At 42.3% G+C, this 24753-nt stretch overlaps 1 protein-coding gene and 1 pseudogene across 1 annotated transcript in view; both read left to right on the top strand.

Moving 5' to 3' along the window:
- LOC105475247 (small ribosomal subunit protein uS3-like) overlaps nucleotides 1–23298 on the top strand; it is a 67667-nt pseudogene extending 44369 nt beyond the window's left edge.
- Nucleotides 1–24753, top strand: part of LOC105491228 (WW domain containing oxidoreductase) — a 1122875-nt gene that overhangs the window by 774059 nt on the left and 324063 nt on the right. The gene's annotated exons all lie outside the window — the stretch shown is intronic.

Raw genomic sequence — 24753 nt, forward strand, 5'->3', positions numbered from 1 at the left:
CCTGTTAGCACTGCCAACATATGCTTTAGTTCTCTGCTGCGTTGCCAAATGTGTGCGTGTTCATGAGAATGTCTGGGAACCAGCTAAAATTAGGGAGTTAAAATGATCCAGCTCAGCTCAGGCTATAGGGAGGATTTCTCTCCCAGGTGCTTGTTTTGTTTTGTTTTTGAGATAGGGTCTCACTCTGTCGCCCAGGCTGGAGTGCAGTGGCTTCAACCTCCCAGGCCCAGGTGATCCTCCCACTTCAGCCTCCTAAGTAGCTGGGACTACAGGCGCATGCCATAACACGCAGCTAATTTTTTTGTTTTTGTTTTTTTTGTAGAGATGGGGTTTTGCCATGTTTCCCGGGCTGGTCTTGAACTCCTGGGCTCAAGCAATCTGCTTGCCTTGGCCTCCCAAAGTGTTGGGATTATAGGTGTGAGCCACTGTGCACAGCCTCAGAGGTCCTGTCTGCCTGCCTGCCTGCCTTCCCTCCCTCTCTCTCTTTCTCTCTTTGCGTCTTTCCTTTTTTCCTTCTCTGTTGAAGCTCTGAATAAAATAAAAGGCTGAGTAAGAAAGAATTGACTCTCTCTGCCTGACTTCAGGCTGGGACCTCAGTCTTCTCGCCATCCATCCATCCATCCATCCATCCATCCATCCATCCATCCACCCACCCACCCACCTACCTATTAACTTATTCACCCTGGCTTTAAAATTATTTTTGACTCCAGCGTATTATTTTTAAATGTAAAATCATATACAGAAGTTGACAGAGAGTATAATTAAATCCCATGAGTCCACCATCCAGATTCAATAATTATCACATGTGGCCAATGTTGTTTTATCTCTCCCCACCCACTTCTCCCATGCCTGAAAACTTACCAAAGTAAATCCAAGACATTATGTATTTTTATTCATAGACATTTCGAGTCACTATAAGTAAGGTCTCTTTAAAAAATGATAACTACAATATCATCATCACACCCAAAAACAACACGAATTATTCAATATCATTATCAAGTGAAGGCCCATTTTTCCAATCATTCTCTAAATATTCGAAATGCCACTTTTCATTTGTTTGTTTGAATTCCAGGTAAAAACCTTTAACTCATTTCCTTCTTTTGATTTTTCAAAAGTTGATTGAATACTTTCTGTCTTAAAAAGTCCAGAAATCGTTGAAATAGATAAAGCATAAAAGAAATTAAATACGCCATGTTTCCAGGCTCTTGTGTTTTCTAGTCAAGGTTGTAATATCAGTGCAAGGCTAAAATTGCTTTCTGGTGGTAAATATTTGAGAAAGATTTGGTTGTTGGTGATACTGATGGTTGTATTAGGAGTCTCTGGAGAGATTGAACTAATACTATGTGTGTGTGTGTGTGTGTGTATGTGTGTATAGATATAAATACACACATGTGTATCTGTTATATATATAGATATATATGCATACCTATACACACCTATATGTGTATGTATATCTATATACACTATATGTACTATATAGTATATATAAGCGCTATAGTATATAGAGTATACATACACACACTATAGTATATATACTATACACTATATACTAATACAGTGTATAATGTGTGTGTATATAGTATTAGTTCAATATAAACCTATAAACACACATGTGTATACACATACACATCTTTCTGTATATGTATATGTATAAAGATATATATAAAGATTTTTAATAAGGAATTGACTCATGAAATTACAGAGACCGAGACGTCCAAACCCAGGACGACCAATGGTACAAATCATGTCTGAGTCTGAACACCTGAGAAGCAGGAGATAGAAAGGCGTCAGTTCCATTTCATATCCAAGTCTGAGTCCAAGGGCAGGAGAAGCTGATGTCTCAGCCTGAAGTCAGGCATAGGGAGCCAGTTCTTTCTTATTCAGCCTTTTATTTTATTCAGGCCTCCAACAGATTGGATGAAGCCACCCATACTGGGAAGGGCAGTGTGCTTTACTCATTATACTAATTGAAATGTTAATGTCATCCAGAAACAACTTCATGGACCCACTAGAGATAATGTTTAACGTAATATCTGGGTGTCCTGTGGCCCAGTCAAGTGGACGCATACAATTAGACATCATGTGGTGATGTCAAGGATGTTTTTTTTTTTGAGATGGAGTCTTGCTCTGTTGCCCAGGCTGGAGTGCAGTGGTGCAATCTTGGCTCACCGCAGCCTCCACCTCCCAGGTTCAAGTGATTCTCCTGCCTCAGCCTCCCAAGTAGGTGGGATTACAGGCACCACCACCATGCGTGACTAATTTTTGTGTTTTTAATAGAGACAGGGTTTCACCATCTTGGCCGGGCTGTTCTCAAACTCCTGGCCTTAGGCAATCCACCCGCCTCGGCCTCCCAAAGTGCTGGGATTACAGGCGTGAGCCACCGCGCCTAGCCAGTCAAGTAAGTTTTAACTTGGAAACAATGAGCAGACACTCCCAGGACATTTTCTGCTTAGTATATTTCTTTATCAAAGAGTCATCTCAAAAATCTCTAGGCCAAGTGTTCTTAACTGTGGACCTTGAAGAATGGCCCCTGAGTATCTTAGAATCTTCTGAAATAACATGCAGCATTATATTCCATTTGTATCTGGGAAGAGGGTAATTGTCTTTCATCAGAGAGGCACCAATGGCCCACTGGTCCCTACTGATTTAGTGTCACAGCTCAAAACCATCACTAGTCCTCGTGATCTTTCGACTTCGTGGCTACCTTTGTGAGAAGGGCCTAAGCATGAATCTCCCAACCATAAGCTGTATTGAGGCAGGCGCAAAGTCTCTTATTTCCTTAGTGTCTCTGGAGCCCAGCACAGTGCCTTGCACACAGCAAGTACTCAATAGGAATCTGTTGAACCAGCAAAACAAACAAATGAATAAATTAATGGGTGATCACTGTACTAGTTTTCTATTGCTTCATAAACAAATTATCACAGGCGTAGTGGGTTGGAATGATGGCCCTTAAAAAAATATGTCCACGTCCTATAAATGTTATTGTACGGTATATGCTCTTTTGTGATTGGCTTCCTCCACTTAGCATTGTGTTTCTGAGCTTCAGCCACAGTTGTAGCATGTCTATCACTCTTGGTATGGCTGAATATTATTGCATTGTATGGATATACCAAATATTTTTCTCCTTTCATCTGTTGATGGGCATTTGTGTTGTTTTCACCCTTTGACTATTGTGAATAAAGCTGCTCTGAACATTTGTGTGTAAGTTTTTTTGGAATACCTATTTCCAGTTCTTAGGGATATGTATTTATATCAAGCCAAACTATCTACCTACCTACCTACCTACCTACCTACCTGGGAGTGGAATTACTGGGTCGTACAGTAAATCTGTGGTTAATTCATCAGGAATTATCTTATTATTTTTGATGTTGGATATCTGAAGATAATACAAAATGAAGCCTTTTTTACTTTACAGATTTTTTTTTTTTTTTTTTTTTTTTTTTTTGAGACACAGTCTTGCTGTATCAACTGAGCAGGAGTGCAGCGGTGCAATCATGGTTCACTGCAGCCTCAATCTCGTGGGGCTCAAGCCATCCTCCCACCTCAGCCTCCCGAGTAGCTGGGATCACAGGCGCATGCCACCACACCCAGATAATTTTTGTATTTTTTGTAGAGGCAGGGTTTCTCCCTGTTGCCAAGGCTGATCTTAAACTCCTTGGCTAAGGAGATCCACTTGCCTTGTCCTCCCAAAATGCTGGGATTACAGGCATGAGCCACTGCACCCAGCCCTGGATTTGACTTTTTGAAGCAAGGCTGCACATAACCTCCAGATTGTGGATTCTGGCTGTGTCTGTTGAGGTCCCAATGGGCCCAGCTCTGAGATTCCCTATTAGCACAGGGTCTGACACATCATAGATGAACAACGGATCTTAGGTAAATAAAAATAGAGCTGTGTGGTTATTTTTCTCCAACTCCTTTTTTTTTTTTTTTTTTTTTGAGGCAGAGTCTCACTCTGTTGTCCAGTCTGGCGTGCAGTGGTGTGATCTCGGCTCACTGCAACCTCTACCTCCCGGGTTCAAGTGATTCTCCTGCTTCAGCGCCCTGAGTAGCTGGGACCACAGGCATATACCACCACACCCGACCTCAAGTGACCCACCCATCTTGGCCTCCCAAAGTGCTGGGATTACAGGGGTGAGCCACCACGCCTGGCCTTCAAATTCCATTTTTTAAAGTTAATACTTTAATATGTTAAACACCCTTATTAACATATTACATATTATATTTTTTTGTAATACAAAAATAGACAATAATACATATACATAATACATACTACATAATTTACAATTATGTAGGTATGTAATACATATTATATTTTACATATTACATATGTGAATATGTAAAATAAGCTTCCTACATTTTAAAGTGCTAAAGGTTCTATGTTTGTGCAGATGGATATGTTTAAGAGATTGATTTAGGATGTGATCAGTTTTTTTCCATGACTTCCTCTCTTCCTCTATTTTTTTCCCTTCTTCACTCTCTCTGTTATTCCTTGCCAATCTCATAAATGATGTAAGACAGCTTGCAAGACTCTTATTAAATAACCGATTTCCTTAAAAGAAGTAAGTCAGGTGAAGGGCAAATAGAGGTCAACACCGTAGATACATTTTTACACTCCAGTGGGCTTTGATTTACATCATGGCCGTTTCTCCTGCTTGCTGAGGCTTTTGACAATTTCAAATGCTCCCTGAACCTCAGTTTCCTTTGCCACATAGTAGCAATACAAATTTATAATTCCTTAGATTGCTGTGAGCATGAATTGAGGCAAGGTAGATAAAGCGCAAAGAATTGTGTCTGGACGGCCAGGCGCAGTGTGGCTCACGCCTGTCATCCCAGCACTTTGGGAAGTAGGTGGATCACCTGAGGTCAGGAGTTCGAGACCAGCCTGGCCAACATGGTGAAACCCCATCTCTACTAAAAATACAAAAATTAGCCAGGCTTGGAGGCGAGCACCTGTAATCCCAGCTATTCAGGAGGCTGAGGCAGGAGAATCACTTGAACTCGGGAGGCAGAGGTTGCAGTGAGCCAGATTGCACTACTGCACTCTAGCCTGGGCGATGAGCGAAACTCTGTCTCAAAAAATAAAAAATAAGAATTGTGTCTGGCCTCTGTGATATTTACTCAACAAATCATATCTGTTATTGTTTTGGTTTTAATAATAATGGTTTTTAAAAACCGAAGGGAAGCTGTACACCCTTCCTAGCATCCGTGAGTCACAGACACACCATGTTGCTCCAAGATGCAGATTCTAGTTGGAAATGTTAAGTTTTTTAGAGCAATGAAAAAATTGATCTCTGTCTCTTCCATCCCATAGATTTCCCATCTAGCTCCTGGGTTAACTTTTATTTAATAGTTGTGTTATGAAAACACCCAAGAATTCTTCTCTTCTGCCAGTCTCCATAGCCGTGATATAAATCAGAGCCTGCAGTTTCACGAATGCCTCGCTGTGCCACCAGGATTCTCCTGGAGGGAGCCACAATCAGATTTCAAGTGGTCATTTCTCTCTTTCTCCCTCTGGGGGCCTGAGACATGATTAACTTGCAGTAATTGTGACTCCCTCATTAAACGAGAGCTGTAGCAAGGGGAAAAAAAAAAACATTGAGACTGATCAAGACATCCCATGCGATTTTCTTTTCTTGCACATCAGCTGTGTGGGTTTCTCTTGTTCCTCTGTCCTTCAGGTTAGTAAAACCAAGACCAGTTGCTGAAGCTATGAGCTATCAATAAAAGTTAATGTACCACACGAAATTGGAAGGGGAACAAAATCACTTAAGTGTTCAGGGCCACCAAGGCACTGGTGCATCCCCTGTGAGCCTGTTTGGCTCCTGGCGGTGTTTTCGTTACCCTGGCTTGCAACATAGCCTGATTGTTCTAAGTAAATGGCAGAGCACGCAAATCAAGGACATTGGCAATAAACCAGGAGTGCACTGTTTCCAGCCACGGGCTATGCAGGGAAGTGGGGACAGTCTGTAGTGTATCTTGAGCTAGGACCATATCCAAATTACTGGCCTTTCCAGTTTTTCTTTAAATAGTAGGTTCAGTAGGTGACCACACTCAGAAGCTAAGCCTGCAGCATCAGGGCTGGGGAGCAAACTCTTGGTCTAAAGATTCAAATCTGTCCCCTTATTACCAGTTGCATAAATATGAATAGCCAAAGGGTTTCAAATTTGTGATTTGTCATAAAGGCTCCTATTGTAGGCTGAGACTAGTCCTTCTTGACTCTGTGGAAGGAGAAGGCTTGAGGAAATGTTCACAATTGGAGAAGGGCTCATTCCGTTATGTTCTTAGCTCACTAAAGTGGTTAATGATGAGAAGGGGTGGGTCAATGACAAGAAAAGTGGAGAGGATGAGACAAAACTGCGACTCATCTTCCTGGCACACTGGCGAGTGGGGTGGAGCAAGCACTTTAGGTGGAAAGGAAAAGTGAGTGAACATCTTGGCTTGGTTAACAGAAAACAATACCAACCCCTTCTATTTTCATATCCCTTGCTATTTTATGTACATATTTATTGATACACTTTTTGTTCTAGAAATAAGTGGGAAGTTAGGCACAATCTTTTGCACATCTCATCTCAACCGGTGACTCTTAACAAAATCTAGAGCTATTATTGTTTCTAAGTTACAGATGGGGAAACTGAGACTCAGAGAAGTTAAATGAGTTTGTGTGTGTGTGTGTGTTTTGCTTTTTTTTTTTTTTTTTTTTTTAAAGGCGGAGTCTCGCTCTGTCACCCAGGCTGGAGTGCTGTGGCGCAATCTTGGCTCACTGCAACCTCCACCTCCCAGATTCAAGAGATTCTCCCGCCTCAGCCTCCCGAGTAGCTGGGATTACAGGTGCCTGCCACCACACCCGGCTAATTAAATGAATTTCTTAAAGTCCTACAGTTGGTGAGCTGTGAGCTGTAAATTGTGGAACTAATTTTTACACTGCCAATCTGAGGCCTTTTCTGACCTCATCACTGCCACTGTAAAATGAATTCTAGCCCCAGGCCATGACATGCCTACTAGCTTAGCTCTAACCAAAAAGATTCATTATCCTAAGAGTTGCAAAGATATGGAAGAACTAGAACTCTCATTTACTGCTGTTGGGAATGTAAAACGGTGCAATGACTTTGGAAACAGTTGTCCAGTGCCTTAAAAAGTTAAACACACACATACATGACTCGGCAATTCCATTCCTAAGAACCTTCTGGAAAGAAAAAAAATGCTCATGCAGAGGCTTGTTCATGAATGTTCATAGCAGCATCATCCATGATAAGCAAACACTGGAAATGCCCAAATGTCCATCAGCTGGGGAATGGAGAAACAAATGTAGTCTTTCCACACAATGGAATTACTACTCAGCAATGAAAATGAACTAACTCTGGATACATTTAATAACATAGATGAACTTCAAAAACATTACGCTAAGTGAACGAAGCCAGTCATAAAAGACCACATAGTGTATGATAACATTTATATGAAATTTCTAGAAAAGATGAAACTCTATGGACAGCAAGCAGAATGATGGTTGCCTAGGGCTGGGAGTGAGTGGAAGGGATTGCCTGGAAAGGGTGGGGCAATTTTGGGGAGTGAAGAAAATGTTCTAGGACAAGATTGTGGTGATGGCTACACAACTGGATAAATTTACTAACAGTCATCAAACTGTATGGTTACAATGGTTAAATCATATGGTATGAGAATTTCACATTAATAAAGTTATAAAAAATGAATTCTAGGACCATTAAGTCAGGTGACTGAGCCAATAGCTATAGGAACATAGAAAGATTTTCACTCATTCTGTATAATTAGACAAATTCTGTTACTTTCTGTGTATCAGTTTAGCAAGAGTCACTCTGAGATTGAAGAGGAGAAGGGAAGGTTGGAACCAATGCTGACGAGCCATTCATAGGCTCTGGCTCACTACATAGGTCTAAAATTCATATGCCCCTAACCCTCAAATAGTGACCATTAGGAATCGCTCTGCCAGGAGAGGAAAGACCTGTAGCTCTTCTAGTCCTTATGCTATCTGATTCTCTCATGGATTTTTAATATGTCTTTGCATCCCTTAGAAATTTGCACTTTCCCCCACTCCCCACCCACTTTTTCCATTAAAACACACCTGCATGGAAACACTCGCAGACACACCCATGTACACACACACACACACACACACACAAGCTTGGACCTTAATCTTCCCATCTACAAAATGGGAAGGCCAGGGGAGATGTCCTTTAATGGAACTTGTGATATTAAAGTTTGAAAAACTGATGATTCTTAGAATGAAAAGATGTAATGTGTGTCTATAGATTTATTTAGTCAAAGAAATTGGGTCACACACACACATGCATGTGATCTGTAAAAAGTCAGAAAAACCAAAGTTTTAAGGGAAGAAAATAAAAATGAGCCATAATTCTATCATTCAGAGATAACCACTGTATGTTTATTTACATTAGTTTTGATTACATTAGTTTAGAATGTAATTTTAAATGCACTAGTATATGTAATTAAAATTGTATATACGTTTTAGTCAACCATCAGCTGTCTTATTAGTGTTCCGTGAACTCTATGGTGGGTGGGGTCCAAGCCTTCCTGAAGCAGATCTCTACCCTGTCACCCTGCTAGGAATGAAACACTCAGGGGTTAGAAGGGGATCCAGGAAAGCCCGAGAGTTAGTTGCGATAATCTTCAGTCAGAAAGTGCCTGTTTTCGCAAGCATCCAGACTGCAGCCTGTCTTTCCGACTCAAAATGGTTTTTCATGGATTATATTCTTATCTGGCAATTGCCTGGACTACAGTCACCAACACAAGTTGATACACAAGAAGTGCGCACAGCCCTCCCTCCCAGCTCATCCGGTAACAGTGTAGATGAAGGATGTAAAATAGGATTCATTGCATGACCCAAGTCTGGTCAATTGAAGCAGCCGATTGAAGTGCTGTGTTGAAAAGGATTTTGGCACCGCGCATGGGCTCGTTGGGAAAGGGTGTCATGATAGATTACTGAATCTGCGGTATTTTTGTGGACGCGGGGAGTGGTGGCCTACTTACAGTGCATCGCCCACTCTGGTTTAGATGAGCAAGCACTGCTGAGTTGTAGATTTCTAGTTTCTAAACAACAATAAGTCTTGCCCCCAGATAGCCTCTTAGCAGAGCCAAAAGCCAGCAGAGAAAACACTCAGCATTTGCTTTGGAGTAACTGTGTGTGTGTGTGTTTATCTCCCTTTTACGCGTGGACTCTTTTTTCCAAGTAACTGAGGGGCCAGTGCATTTGGAGAACATGGGATTTGTCATTTACATCACTGCCTTGGGAGTCTGTGTTTATGTGGGTTTAAAGGTTTTGAAAGCTGATGACACAGATCAAAGTCTCTCCACTGATCTGTCTTCCCAGTCCTCAAGGGGACTTCTTACGTCAACTACAAATCATTGATCAAAGTATCTGTCTGTCACCTGTCCAGGTATAAGGCCAGGCCTAAGTGCTCTGACAGGGCATGACTCAGTCCTGAAACAGGAAGGGGGAAATTCCTTTCCATCTCCAAAACCTAAGACCCTGGATGGCAGGTAATCTGCTTCCTCAAGATTCTCTTAATACACATCCAGGACTCTGGTTTCTATTTTGCCTAATGGCAGTGACCCAATTTCTTTGACTAAATAAATGCATAGACACACATTATATCTTTTCATTCTAAGAATCATAAGCTTTTCAAACTTTAGAATCACCAGGTCCATTAAAGGACATCTCCCCTGACCTTCCCATTTTGTAGATGGGAAGACTAAGGTCTAAGCTTGAATGACCTGCCATCATGGGGATAACCAGAATCAATACAATGTCTTGATTCAAGATTCAGAGCTCATTTTTCTGTATCAGATTTTAAAAAAAGAAAGAAAAAACTCTCACTGATCTTTTATATATCTAATTCTTCTTCCCCTTCTCCCCTTGTCTCTCTTCTCTCCCCTACCAATGTAATCAGTTCTTTTTTCTTCTTTCTTGGAGACGGAGTCTAACTCTGTCACCCAGGCTGGAGTGCAGTGGCATGATCTTGGCTCATGGCAACCTCCGCTTCCCAAGGTCAAGCAATTCTCCTGCCTCAGTCTCCCACATAGCTGGGATTGCAGGCGCCCGCCACCACAGCCAGCTAAAATTTTGTGTTTTAATGGAGATGGAGTTTTACCATGTTGCCCAGGGTGGTCTCGAACTCCTGAGCTCAGGCATTCCACCCACCTCGGCTTCCCAAAGTGCTAGGATTATAGGCATGAGCCACCATGCCCAGTCTAATCTAATCAGTTCTTTTTTTTTTTTTTTGAGACGGATCTCGGACTGTCGCCCAGGCTGGAGTGCAGTGGTGGGATCTCAGCTCACTGCAAGCTCTGCCTCCTGGGTTTACGCCATTCTCCTGCCTCAGCCTCTCAAGTAGCTGGGACTACAGGTGCCCATCACCGCGCCTGGCTAATTTTTTGTATTTTTTAGTAGAGACGGGGTTTCACTGTATTAGCCAGGATGGTCTTGATCTCCTGACCTCGTCATCCGCCCGTCTCAGCCTCCCAAAGTGCTGGGATTACAGGCTTGATAATCAGTTCTTTTAAATCTGAAGCTGTCTGCCTGATTCTGGCTTAACACAACCTCCAGTCTTAAGTGTCCCAATAGCCAGAGTCCCATAGACTTTTGCTTATGATTAATTCTTCTGGGGAAATTAATTTCTTGAGGTAAAATAATTTTTTTAATTATCCCCTATAACAAATGGCATTCTCCATTGAATATAGTAATTCCCAACATTCCTTAAAGGTTTTTTTTTGTTTTTTTAAATGAGGCAATAAGGGGTAAAAGCTCCTGCTGCTGTCCTAAGACAGGAAGAGAGGGGATTTCCCCCCTCATGGCTTTGTCTTTATTCTTATAACCTGTATGCACTGCTGAACTTGCTGAATAAACATGTCACAGTGGCAGGAGGAGGGATTGGGTGAACTTGAGCCTTGATGCCTGGATTAAAGCCTGTAATGATGTTTGCAAAGCACCAGGGGGACAAGTGAATGGTTGGCACAGCTTTGATGAAGCCTGTGTCCAACACAGTTTCCAATGCTTCTGTACCTGGGTGGTCAGAAATGAGTCCTGTAAGCCACAGGTGACAAGATCTCTAAGGAGCCAGTTCACCCTTGGATGACTCTGGAGCTGTGGTGACAATCTAAACCCTAAATTGAGGCTTACTAGGAAAGGCACCAGGTGACAGGCTCTAGAGAAATGGCTATTACCCGGTTGCTCAGGCTGGAGTGCAGTGGCGTAATCTCAGCTCACCGTAACCTCCGCCTTCTGGGTTCAAGCAATTCTCCTGCCTCAGCCTTCCAAGCAGCTGGGACTACAGGCAGGCGCCACCATGCCCAGCTACTTTTTTGTATCTTTTTTAGTAGAGAGGGAGTTTCACCATGTTGGCCAGGCTGGTCTCAAACTCCTGGTCTAAAGTGATTCGCCCACCTCGGCCTCCCAAAGTGCTGGGATTATAGGTGTGAGCCCCCAGGCCCTACCGCGGGCCACTCCTTTCTGGCCCCTCCACCTGTTTTCTTCCAGTCATGCCCTAGGGAGAGCCTGGCTGTGGCCTTACAGACTCTCTCAGAGGTCACTTGACAAGGGCCAGCTGGAGAGAAATCTGTAGTCTTGGGCACAAAATTTCTGTCAACCCTTCTAACCAATGTTTGAAGTATGTAAGATGTTCTATTTCCACTACTAATGAGGAATGAGAGGAAGGAAATTATAAAGGAATTCTGGTTATAATTGCAGGCGTGTTCAGAGACAGTGTCTAATAGTGTGACCCATAAAATTAGGCTGCCTGGGTTCAAATCCTAGCTCTGCTGTTACTGACATCTCTATGAGAGCTCAGAAAAGTTTATTTAATTTCTCCAAGTGTCAGTTTTCTCATAAGAAAATGGGCATAAGGAAATAATGTATGGAAAATGCCTGTTGCAGACTGAGGACTCAACAATGTTAAAATTAAAGCTATTGCTAACATCATTATTACGAAAATAGCCATCTTGTTTTAAAGAAGGGAGTTAAAGGAAGGAAATGCCAGGCTGAGAGATGAGACAGTGAGTTACACTGGGGGATAAAGGGGCTGTGGTGTCACACAGACCCTGGCATCTGTGGCCTTGAACAAGTGCATTAATCACTCTAAGCCTCAATTTCTTTGTTTTAAAAATAATTAACTAAAATACCCTAGGGCACAAGGTAGAAATTCAGTGAATGCTCATTGTCTTTCTCGTCCTTTTGCTTATCCCACATTTGCTTGCTCAAAACCATAGACAGGCACCGTCCCCAGCCACTCTCTGCGTTTCTCTTTCTTTGCCTTTCAAAGCTGCCATCTTGGTAGTTATTGAAGCATCAACACTTACCTCACATGCAGAAGCCCCTTTTATTTATTTTTATTTTTTTGAGATAGTCTCTCTTGCTCAGGCTAGAGTGTGGTGGTGTGATCTCAGCTCAGTGCAGGCTTGACCTCTGGGGCTTCAGCAGTCCTCCCATGTCAACCTCCTTTGTAGCTGGAACCGCGGGACCACCATGCCTGGCTAATTTGTGTAAAGATGAGGTCTTGCTATGTTGCCCAGGCTGATCTGGAGCTCCTGGCTTCAAGCAATCCTCCTGCCTTGGCTTCCTGAAGTGCTAAGATTACAGGCGTAAGCCACCACACCCGGCCCAGAGGCCTTCTTTAAATGCTGGTCCTTTTTTCTTCCTCCATCTGGGTCTTGGTTCCATGTGTGTATTCAGTTTGTGAAAAATCTGAGATGTGCACTTATTATGTATGTGCTTTTCTGCATGTAATTATGCTTTGATTAAAAAGGTTTAAAAATCTGTTTTAGGTAGAGGTTTGAATGTCGCTAATTACCAACCTGTAGCTCCTAATTGGAATTAAGAAGGGACTGGCTTCTATTATCAGAGTTCTGGTCATCACCCTTCAAGTTGACTATCTCCTTACACTGATTTTTTTTTTAATTTTAAATAGTAGCACAAATATTTACCATCTAGCAGATGTGGTAAGAATGTAAGTTGTTCAGCCATTTACAGCTTAGTCTTTGCGAGATATCCATTCATTTTAAATACTTGGAGGGCCGGGCACAGTGGCTCATACCTTGTAATCCCAGCGCTTTGAGAGGCTGAGATGGGAGGATTACTTGAGGCTAGGAGTTGGAGGCTAGCCTGGGCACCATAGTGACACCTTATCTCTATACAATATTTTATAAAACTCAGCTGGGCATGATGGTGTATGCCTGTCGTCCCAGCTACTTGTGAGACTGAGGAAGGATGATTGCTTGAGGCTGGAAGTTCAAGGCTGCAGTGGCCTATTATTATACCGCTGTACTCCAGCCTGGGCAACAGAGTGAGACCCTGCCTCAAAAAGTAAATGAAACTATAAAATAAAATAAGATACCTGGAAGGCTATGTTTTTTGCCAGGCCACATGTTTAGTCTCTGGGAGTATAGTGAGGAGCAATCACAGGGAAGGTCCTAGTCTCTCTGAAGATTCCATTCTAGTGGCAGTAGAAAAGGTGTAACTACCCACAGTAATCAAGTTAAAGAAAGAGCTTCTGGCTGAGCGTGGAGGCTCACGCTTGTAATCCCAACACTTTGGGAGGCTGGGGCAGACGGATCACGAGGTCAGGAGTTCGAGACCAGCCTGACCAACCCCATCTCTACTAAAATTACAAAAAAAAAAAAAAAAATAGCTGGGCATGGTGGCACATATCTGTAATCCCAGCTACTTGGGAGAATGAGGCAGCAGAATTGCTTGAACCCAGGAGGTAAAGGTTGCAGTGAGCCAAAATGGCGCCACTGCAGTCCAGCATGGGTGACAGAGTGAGACTGTGTCTCAAAAAAAAAAAAAAAAAAAAAAAAAAGGGCTTCTACTTGAGCTGCCAGGAAAGGAGGCCCTGGGATGGGGACTTGAATAGAGAGCTGCAACCTGAACAGGCATGGTCTTGGGTGAATGAGAGGCTAGGAGCAGAGGGAAAGCAGACGCAGTTGCTAAAGCTGTCAAGTCCCGCTCCCCTGGAATACAGTCCTGGTTCTGCTACCTCCAACTGGGTCGATTTCAGAAAATTATGAACTTGTCTGAGTCTGATGTGGTGCCTGGCCAGGGCTCACTGCAGCGCCCGGTATATAGGAAGAACTTGATGTTATTCATGGCAAAAGATGTCTGGATGGTCTCCACTACAGATTCTGATGGCAAATGACTTAAAGACATATTGGCAATGGGTAGTGGAGAAAAATGGAAACAACTTCAACTGTGTCTGTGACCAGAAGATTTTTCCTTTTTTTTTTTTTTTTTTTTTTTGGCTGACTGTCATGACTTAGTAAGGCCATCACAGGATGCCAGAATATCTACCCAACTGTTCCAAGCATAACCTCCTACACAGGCCTTCTACATAGGAGTATATTTGGCCGAGACTCAACACTAGAAGTGATTTCCACTAGACTTTCCTACAGGAGGTGGTAAATGATCCCTTAAACAGGCGCAAGAGCTCCCCTTCAAGCAAAGAGACACAACGCTGTAAAAACATAGATTTGAACCAGGAAGGCCTGCCCCCATGACTTCACATTGCATACATGCCTTTGAGGACATGGCCTCTTAAAGGAATCTTTCAATATCCTATGCTTCTGAGAAAGTTACTATTTCATTTGCAATAAGACGGCTCAACAAGCCCTAGCTCTTCCTGCCCAGCAGACTCGGTGGATTCTGAAGAGGGTCTCGGGCTGACTCTCTACTTTATGGGTTTGAATTCAGGAATGTTGCAAGCTTGCATGAGACGAAGCCGCTGAAACCTTTCTGAGGTAGAGCCAAGTCAAATTTCAGTGTTGGATATTCACTGCTTCTTTAGGGTTCTACCACTCCTCATAAATCAAGTAATAGATTACTGTTAAAAACCTTAGTGTGCCCATCTCAGTGGCAGCCATCTTGCTTTGTAAGCCTTCTCTACCTTTATGATTCTCCCAGTATGTAAGACATTTCCAGTGTCTAGTCCAAATTAATATTTCTGTAAGTCTCAAGTGTCTGATCTGCCTGGCTAGAATGACCAAAAAAATAGCAAATCAGTTGGACAGGTTCTTCATTAAGTGGGGGACAGTGTTTTGATTGCTATTTAATCTGTTTTTCCTTCTCTCTCTTCTTGGCTATATGGAATTCACTTTGCCTCTCTTCCCAACTCTTCATATCCCTTATCTCAAGGTGAGTATCATCAGAATCCCGGTACATTTCACCAGCTGCCTTTTATAGAAGCTTAGACAGATGGAGGCAAACCCATAAACAAGACTTGGTTTTTCTAAGCCACAGTGGCAATTTCCTGCTCGATTACAACTCTGTCTACCCTTTCAACTGGCCTGTCAGTGTAGTCTCTGCATGTCCTGGATAATCCTACAATTGGTGACGGGGTTATTGACTTACAGGTTTCTAGGGCATCTCATTCGTTTTTTAAAAGAATGTTTCTCCCACCCTTTTATTGCTTAGTAGAAACTTGTTCTAATTCTTTCTCCTGATTCCGTTTAGCCTGTGAGTACCTGGGAATAATCACGCTCCCTTATCTAGTCCTACAGATTTGTTTTGTTTTGACTTCTACCCACTTTAAGTCTCCCACCCTCTCTTATTTTTATAAACAGGCTCCATAGTACTGTATACACTGCAGATGGATGGCAGCCAACCTGCTCTTTTTGTGCTGAGGAAGTCTCCATATTTCAACCAGTTTACATGACTTCCTTACGTACGCTGCCTTATAATCCTTTTATAAATTTTGCTTTACATTTTAACAACGGAAAACACTTAAGGTTTTTTTCCTTTCTTTTTTTAAATTCTTCCACCAGCTATCTTCAAAAGCAGTTCTAAAACTTCTTATTTAAGATTGTACCCATTGTACTTCAATCTAAGTGATGGCTGCTTATGGCCATGCCCTTTCTTCTGCACTTTGAGCGTTTTGTCTGGATTTTTCTCTCCTTTCCTTTTGTAAAAAAGGATGAATTTTCCGAGACTCTGTTATGACGGAAACTCACCAGTTCTCTGTTGTAATCAACAAATAGGATGTGAACGCTTGACTCTTCTTCTTCTTTTTTTTTTTTTTTAACGAGTTTCAAGGGTAAGATCTGCTGTCTTGTGAATGTCAAAGAAGTTTCTCATTCGCCCCTTTCTTTTCTCTCCCACTCTCTTTAATTTGTTAATGCTTTCGACTTATTTTGCTTTGGATAATTTTCAAAGTACTGCTTTCTCTAGAGATCTCTAAAAGGCAGAAGTTCTGGCTATTAAAGATTTGCCATTCTCAGAACAGCCCAGTTAGGGTACCCTCAGGTTATTTATAACTGGATTTTATCTCAGAAAATTAACTAAAAGAAGATTAACCAAAAATCTAAAGGAAAATGCCTTAAACACCTCATCTATTATGCTGTGCTCAAACAGATATTTTCATCTTAACAGCTTGGCAAACCCAGTGGAATGCTCTTTCTAGTTTGGGGCATAAAATAAGATAACACTCTGAATTCCTACAGGAAATCTTGTAACTCTACTTAAAATTAAGGCATAAAGTATGAAAATGTGTTTCCTCTGTACAGTCTTATTACTTTGCCTGTTAACTTAACTGGTTCCTATTTCTGCTGGTTCGAAGAGCCCCAGGACATTTAAATACCTCTTCTAGAAACAAATTCTTTTCTTTACAAGCCCTCCCAGGTCATTGGGTTCAGATCAAGAAGGAAGAAGGTTTTGTATTTTGACAATTCCTTCATCTCTTAATTTAGTCTGATGAGGGAGGAAACCACAAAAGTTAGTCCTATTTCATCCATCTGAGACTTTATATCCCATTTCAGGCTGATTAGAAAGCAAAATCTTCACAGTAGGACACCAAGCCCTCTGTATGCCCTGCCTGCCGCCTCCCTGTGACCCGCCTGCCTCCTCCCTGTGACCTGTCTCCACCTACTGTCCTCTTCTCTTGTTCTTCCTCAGCCGTTCCTCCGACATGCCAGGTGTGCTCCTGTCTCAGACGCTTTGCCTTTGGTGTTCCTTCTACCTGGAGTATTCTTCCCATATAGCACCATGAGCTGTTCTTCCCCAAAGGGCTCTGCTCATCTGACACTTTCTCAGTGAAGTTGTTTCTCACTACTCACTATAAAATGGCAGCCTGCCTCTCTGACGCTTGCACCCTCTCTTGCTTTTCCTACTTTGTATTCCTTGTGGCGCTTACTGTATCACATAGATAAAGACATGGATGTAGACATAGACATGGACATAGAGACATAGATGTACATGAGTTTTGTGTTTATTCTCCCACTCTCTAGAAGAATGTAAGTTTCTAAGTACTGAGATTTTTGTCTCTTTTGCTCACTGTTGTACTTCAGGGCCTAGAAGAAGGCTTGGCACATGGTAGACAATTAATATTTATTCGATGAATGAATCTAGAAATATCCTTGGATGTATAATGTCTGATTCATTCTACCACACAGCAACGTAGGTAGTTTTATATACATTTTCTAGCTAAGCCCAACAGCCCAAAAAGCTAAATGACTTAAGTGCCCACAGATACTCCTGGATGAGAGGGGATTGGAAACCAGGTCTGTTCAATTGCAAATCCCTTCCTGTGACTTTTACAGGTCAGATGATTTTGTTTCTATAGGCTCTAGCAGGTCCCTTCTCTTTGCATCACCAGAGAGGAAGATCCCCTAAGACAAAGCATTCCTTGTAGTTTTTAGCGTAACTAGTACTGGCTCAAAAAGTGTCCACTGGGGTTCTGAATACCACTGCCCTGCCTCTTGAGTAGCTATGCCTGCTTGCGGGGACGGTGCCGTATGCTGTTTAGGAGGACAGACTGTGGACGGGAATCCCGAGCCACAACTCCTTAGCCCCATGGCCTTGGGCAGATGACTGAGCCTGTCTGAGTTACAATAAATAAAAATACCATGCTGAATGATGGCCTCGCATGACATTGAGAAGTACGGACATGGCAGGCAGGCTCCTGGGTTCGATTCCTGCCCCTGTCATTGAGTAAAGTAATTATCGTAACTTTGAAACAAATTGACCTCTCTAAGCCTCAGTTGATTCTTCAGCTAAATGAGGGTGATTGGTAATCAAAACTATTTTATAGGGTTTGGGGGAGTATCAAATGAAATAACACATATAAAAAGCTTGGTTTAATCTCTGAAGCACATTAGCACTTAATAAATGTTAACTATTATTATATTATGATTAACACCTATTTTACAGGGTTGCTATGAGGACATCATGAGATAGTATGTATGAAGAACCTAGCACATTGCTTGGTACATGTGAGGATTCTGTAAATGTTACCCATTTTATTCCTTAATTTCCTTTATAGACCCTTTCCCTGCAACACCCAGTAGTCTGGCTTTACCCCAACAATGTTGGTGAAATTGCTTGCTTGAAATTTACCAGGCCAGGCTTATGCCTGTAATCCCAGAAACTCAAGAGGCTAAGGCAGGAGAATCCCTGTAATCCCTTGAGGCCAGGAGTTTGAGACCAGCCTGGGCAAGATAGCAAAATACTATCTCTACAAAAAATTAAAAAAAAAAAAAAGGCCAGGCATAGTGGTGCACACCTGTAGTCTTAGCTATTTGGGAGACTGAGGAGGGAGGATAGCTTGAGCCCAGGAATTTGAGGTTGCAGTGAGCTATCATTGTGCCACTACACTCCACCCTAGATCTGGAAGGAAGGGGGAAAGGAGGAAGGGAAGGAAGGAGGAATTTACCAGAAACAAATTAACTTCTATAATTCTAAGTACTTGTTAAGGCAGAAAAATGCAGAGAAGAAAATCGAGGAAGTTGAGGGCAAGGAGCTCATCCTTCAAGGTCACAGATCTCAGTTGCAACATCTGGAAAAGGGGCTGGTTGGGCGTGCCAGGCAGGCTTTTGTGACAGTGTAAGAGTAAGTAAAGATTGCATCTCAGTATGAGACACAGTAAGAGCCTGATAAAGGGTTGCCCCTCTGATGTTGACAACATGATGTCAAAGATGGTGTTTGCTGTTGTTTCAATTGTCTTATTTCAAATTCCCAATTAGTTTCTTCATGCCATAAGGGCAAAATCCACAGCTCATACTCTTTCAGGATCTCCTCTCACTTCTGCAAACATCTAATACCACCATGGACATACAGTCCACTCTCAAAAAAACAAACAAAAAAAATTGGCCCTTGGCCTCATGACAGCCAAATCTGATTTCCATCCAAGAGGCAACATTGTTTGTGCTTAGAAGTAATTCCTGGCGGGGCACGGTGGTTCGTGCCTGTAATCCCAGCACTTTGGGAGGCCAAGGCAGGTGGATCACCTAAGGTCGGGAGTTCAAGACCAGCCTGACCAACATGGAGAAACCGTGTCTTTACTAAAAATACAAAATTAGCCAGGCATGGTGGCACATGCCTGTAATTCCACCTACTCGGGAGGCTGAGGCAGGAGAATCACTTGAACTTGGGAGGCGGAGGTTGCCACGAGTCGAGATCACACCATTGTACTCCAGCCTGGACAACAAAAGCGAAAACTCCATCTGAAAAAAAAAAAAAAAGAGAAGAGAAGAAGAAGAAGAAGTAAATCCTAACAGTCTGGAATCTCTAGGGTCTCTGGTATTATCCTTTAGTTTAAGCCTCACATTTTTGAAAACATTTTGAATTCTGGTGTAATGGCTTTAGCTGACCAGGAATTTATAGTTAAAAGCAGATAAAGTAAAACAGTGAAAACAGAGACATGATCCGAGTTCACGACACCGTATGTGACTTGACAAACACTTACATTTGTGAATAAGAAAACTGGGGTCTGTTTTGTGGTTTATTTCAGAGATGTTGGATAAAATCAGGCATCAGAAAAGACGCCAGTACCAAACGAAGATACTTGCTGTATTTGCAGTTTTCTCTCTTATTAACATGAAAACACCTTACATGGATGGAAACATCTAAAGGCTATTTTTTATTTTATTTTCCATTGCTTCACTCTAATGCTTTCACCCGTACCTGTGGAAATTAGACTGTCACCTGCTTTTAGCATCCTGTTTTCTTTCGTGTTTGTAATGAAGCCCTCCGGGAATTATGCGATTACAAAAATGAGTTACAAATCCTCATTCGGTCTACACAAGTATATCGCTGCTTTCCTTCTCTGTTTAAATAGTCTACAAAACAAGAAATAATTAGTCAAGCACTATCGGTAATTAAGCACATAAGATGAACATTAAACAAACTGCAATCTTGCATCATTTTGAAGGTAGATAGGCAGGTTTTTGCGTTTGGAATCCAGCCAAAATGCCCATCTTCATTCCCTTTGCTCCTTATTTATTACTGGCGAGGGAATTGACTTGCCGAACTTGCTGATGTACTCTTGCCGGCGGTCCATCTGAGAGTTCACGTAAGTGTGAGCGGCTATTTTTTGACAACACTACCTTTGGGAGAAGATGGTTTCAAAGAACTTACTGTATCGAATGGAAAGACAATGTGTTTTCCCAACATGGGAGTATGTTTCTAAGTTGGGATCAGTTCATGATTCAGAGAAATGCTCTCCCTTCTTGTGTATGATATCAGATCAGGTCAGATGTAGGTATAGGACTCTGACTCCTGTTTTCCAAACATTTTTTCATTATGAGTCTCTCTTTCGGTCCCCTAAAGTTTCTGGTAATTTTTTTTTTTTTCTTTTTTTTTTTTAAGACAAAGTCTCGCCCTATTGCCCAGGCTGAAGTGTGGTGGCAGGATCACAGCTCACTGCAACCTTTGCCTCCTGGGCTCAAGTGATTCTCCTACCTCACCCTCCCAAAGTAGCTGGGACCACAGGGGCACACCACCACGCCTGCCTAACTTTTATTGTTGTTGTATTTTTTGATACAGATGAGATTTTGCCATATTGCCCAGGCTGGTCTCAAAACTCCTGGACTCAAGTGATTCACCCGCCTCAGCCTCCCAAAGTGCTGGGGTTACAGGCATGAGCCACTGTGCCTGGCCCTGGTAAAATTTTGTCTACATAGTCACTGCTGCCCAGGCAAAATCTAAAACATGTTACAGTCTAATTTGGTTAAGTTTTTCTTGCAGACCAGAACTTCTAGGAAACTGATATACAGGTTTTCACCAAAATATATTTTCAAGGAAAATCAGAGGATAAAAGTTTCCAATGCATTTAGACTAGAAAATTAAATATTCAACAAACACTTTCGGAGGGCCAACTATTCACCAGGCTCCTTGCTGGGTACTATAAAGAATAGTCTATAACCTCAAGGCAATTTCTGTCTGGCTTTAAGATCAAGACTAATTGTGACGTGATGTAAGGTACTTGTGTTGCTTTATATTACATTCTCCTTAGCTCCATTGTGTTAAATACAGATAGACAATATTTGTACATGACAGGTTGGCTCGCCATTAATCACTCCAGAAGTAATAGGATGATCAATGATTTTCTTTCTGGCTTGTCTACGCCAAAATGGTTCTTCTGCTCAGTTGGTTTCTATAGTGATTTTACAGATGTAGGCATTTTCTTCTGGAATTAGAAGAACTGACAGGCCGGGCACGGTGACTCATGCCTATAATCCCAGCACTTTGGTAGGCTGAGGTAGGTGGATCACTTGAGGTCAGGAGTTTGAGACAATCCTGGCCAACATGGTAAAACCTCGTCTCTACTACTAAAAATACAAAAATTAGCTGGGTGTGGTGGCGCAGGCCTGTAATCCCAGCTACTCGGGAGGCTGAGGCAGTATTATTGCTTGAGCCCAGAAGACGGAGGTTGCAGTGAGCCAAGATCGCACCACTGCACTCCAGCCTGGATGACAGAGCCAGACTCCATCTACAAAACAAAAACAAAAACAAAGAACTGACAATAAGTAGTTTTCTCCGTTTTGTGACTTATTTTGAATTATTAAGAATAAGTGTCATAAAGCCAACACTTCTTAACATGTGTATAGTGTGTTATAGTTTTCAAAGCCTTTGACAAGTATACACAGGGAGCCAGGACAGTATTTGTATCCTCATTTCATAGTTCCTGGAAAACAGGTTCAGAGAAGTTAAGCAGCTTGCCCAAAATGGCACAGCAATCTGACAGAGCTAGGATTATCTTCTATCCTCTGTTTAATTACCTGTGCCTCCCAGTCAATCATCCTCAGCTCCAATACAGCTGGAGAAGGTTCTGTTAACACACCATACATCTTTTTTTTGTTGTTGTTAGAGATGGAGTCTCACTCTGTCACCCAGGCTGGCATGCAGTGGTGCCATCTCAGCTCACTGCAATCTCCTTCTCCCAGGTTCAAGTGATCCTCTCTCCTCAACCTCCCGAGTAGCTGGGATTATAGGTATGTGCTACCATGACCGGCTCACTTTTCCATTTTTAGTAGAGACGGAGGTTTCACCTTGTTGGCCAGGCTGGCCTTGCACTCCTGACCTCAAGTGATCCACCCGTCTCAGCCTCTCAAAGTTCTGGGATTACAGGCATGAGCCACCACACCCGGTCATACATCTTAAATATAAAGTTTTTACAATGCCACCATTTAAAAATAAAATTGGGCATTCACGCATTTAGCAAAGACTTCCTGAGTGTCTGCTTGGTCAAGTGTCACAAACTGGAAAAGAGCATAGCCTGTCTTCCAGTCCTAGGCTGAGGGAGAAGTCACAGAACTGTGAGTGACGTGTTTCTCTGGCTGCTCCCAACACAAGGAACTGCAACTAAATTGAAGACTGGAGGACAGGAAGCACCTTAGTGGTTCACCTTTCATTCGAGTGTGCCCAGGGTCCAGATATTCAAGAAGAGCTGATCACCTGTTGGATGCCACCACACATGCCTGGACACAAAATAACTCAGGAAACAGTGATAAAAGTTTGTTATTGTGGTTTTTGTGGAAATTAAAGTGGCCTCCCCTCTAAGCTTCGTGAACTTCAGCAAGCTCCTGAACCCATCTGGACCCTCTCTCTCATCAGTAACATAGAGATGAAACACTAAATGCACTCTGGTGACATCCTGGATTAGCTCCTGAAGCAGAAAAAGGTGAACTCCTAATACAGTCTGTCATTTACTTAATAGTAACATACCATTTTAATAAGCATACCATGGGCTGGGCATGCTGGCTCACGCCCCAAATCCCAGCATTTCGGGAGGCTGAGGCGGGCTGATCACTTGAGGTCGGGAATTCGAGACCAGCGTGGTGAACATGGCAAAACCCCATCTCTACTAAAAATACAAAAATTACCCGAGTGTGGTGGTGCCCGCCTGTAATCCCAGCTACTCGGGAGGCTGAAGCAAGAGAATCGCTTGAATCCAGGATGCGGAGGTGGTAGTGAGTTGAGATCATGCTACTGTACTCCAGCCTGGGTGACAGAGCAAGACTGTCTCAAAAAAAAAAAAAAAAAAAGAAGTAATTGCAATAAGTGTACCATGGTCATGTGAGATGTTGACATTAGGGGAAAGACAATAAAGGGCATGGAGGAACTCTGTGTACTCTCTCTGTAAGTTTCCTGTAATACTAACATTCTAAAATAAAAAGATTATTTAAAGGGAAAGAAAACCTCTTTATGATAGTAACATCAGTTGGTATAACCATTTTGGAAGACTTGATCTACATAAGATCAAATATAAGCATATCTGATCCCCTAGAAATTGCACTTCTGGCCAGGAGTGGTGGCTCATGCCTGTAATCCCAGCACTTTGGGAGGCTGAGGCAGGCAGATCGCTTGAGCCCGGGAGTTCAAGACCAGCCTGGGCAACATGGTGAAACCCCATCTCTACAGAAATATTAGCCAGGCATAGTGGCATGTACCTGTAGTCCTAGTTACTCGGGAGGCTGAAGCAGGAGGATCATCTGAGCCCAGGGGGTTCAAGGCTACCGTGAGCTATGATTGGGTCCCTGCACTCCAGCTTGGGTGACAGTGAGACCCTGTCTCAAAAAGAAAACCAAAACAAACAAACAAAAAAGCAATTTTAAGAATATGCCTGGTCAAAATGTACTCATACATTTACCAAAAGACAAGTACAAGGATATGTTTAGCAGCATTATTCATGAAAACACAATGAGTCATTATTCATGATTACTCAAGACATCTGGTAAACCACCCAGATATCTATCAGTGGTAGAATGGATAAATAAGTTATAATAAATCCACACAAGAGGAGACTACTCACCAACGAGAATGAATGACTTACAACTAAATCCAACCATGTGGATTTATCTTACAAAGATGATGTTGAGAGAAAGGAGGAAGATACCGAGGAGTGTATCCTATGTGATTATAGTTACAATAGTTCACTAAAAGGCAAACTATTCCTATTTAGAAGTTAGGGTAGAGAATGGATGGGAGCATGAAGTGGCCTCCCCCATGTTGCTAATGTTAAGTTGCTTGTTCAAGCTACTTGGTGTGTTCAGTTTATGAAAATTCATTTAGTGACACATGTATGTTTTGTGCATTTTTTTGCATGTATATTTTATTCCAACACAAAGTTCATGGACACATACAAGATCACATCTCACAGTTGAGAGAATTAAAGGAAGTGATGAATATAAAGCACAATCAGTGCATTCCGTTGATTCTTCTGCTTTTTCCATCCATCCATGTTACCCAGTCTTAATTCATACCGTTGGAGGCCCCACCAAGACATCTGACCCTCAGCTGTGTCACTGGGAAGTTGTGCCTTCCACCGTGCAGTGTTTTGTTCTTAACCACCATGACACCCCAGGTTCAATGGTGAGAGTGTCATTGGCAACTTCTGAAATGTGTGAATATCTCTGTTAGTTTTGGAGTTTGCTAAATGGCCAGCCCTTCTAGGAGCTCACTCACGGTTGGGGGCAGATTACCAACCACTCTATACTTTTTTT

The sequence above is a fragment of the Macaca nemestrina genome, chromosome 18, assembly GCF_043159975.1.
Source record: "Macaca nemestrina isolate mMacNem1 chromosome 18, mMacNem.hap1, whole genome shotgun sequence".
Lineage (NCBI taxonomy): Eukaryota > Metazoa > Chordata > Mammalia > Primates > Cercopithecidae > Macaca > Macaca nemestrina.